Source organism: Colobus angolensis, unplaced genomic scaffold (assembly GCF_000951035.1).
Source record: "Colobus angolensis palliatus isolate OR3802 unplaced genomic scaffold, Cang.pa_1.0 Scaffold528, whole genome shotgun sequence".
Taxonomy (NCBI): domain Eukaryota; kingdom Metazoa; phylum Chordata; class Mammalia; order Primates; family Cercopithecidae; genus Colobus; species Colobus angolensis.
The window spans coordinates 71,865-72,241 of NW_012118799.1; the positions used below are offsets into that span (position 1 = coordinate 71,865).

The window sequence follows — 377 nt, forward strand, 5'->3', positions numbered from 1 at the left end:
GGGGATTCTTTTTACACCTCCCCAGCCCAGGAACCACCACCTCCACCAGCCCGTCCACAGGGTTGACTCTCATCTCAGGCTCTCTGGAGCCCGATCCCCCACACACCCTCCTGGTCTGGGCGTCTCACCTGCATCCGCACACGTGCCTCGGAGAGGGTGGAGTGTGTGGTGCTGGAGGCTCAGCCCGCACTGTGTGGGGCAGTCGCAGGCCTCCGGGATGAATGAAGCGTGAACGAATCCCGATCCTGTCAGCCCCAGCAGAACGTTGTGTAAAAACCACAAGAGGTATGCCAGAGGGCTGAACTTTTGTGTGTTGAAGATAATTCATCTTCCTGAATCACTGCAGATCTACCACGGAATAAACATGGGGGAGAGTA

The 377-nt window shown here is 57.0% G+C and overlaps 2 protein-coding genes across 3 annotated transcripts in view; one reads left to right on the top strand and one right to left on the bottom strand.

The window, feature by feature from the left end:
* The window catches only part of PDCD6 (programmed cell death 6), a 48,133-nt gene that overhangs the window by 31,174 nt on the left and 16,582 nt on the right, over positions 1–377 (top strand). The window lies entirely within an intron of this gene.
* Positions 1–377, bottom strand: part of LOC105525300 — a 39,953-nt gene that overhangs the window by 31,116 nt on the left and 8,460 nt on the right. The window lies entirely within an intron of this gene.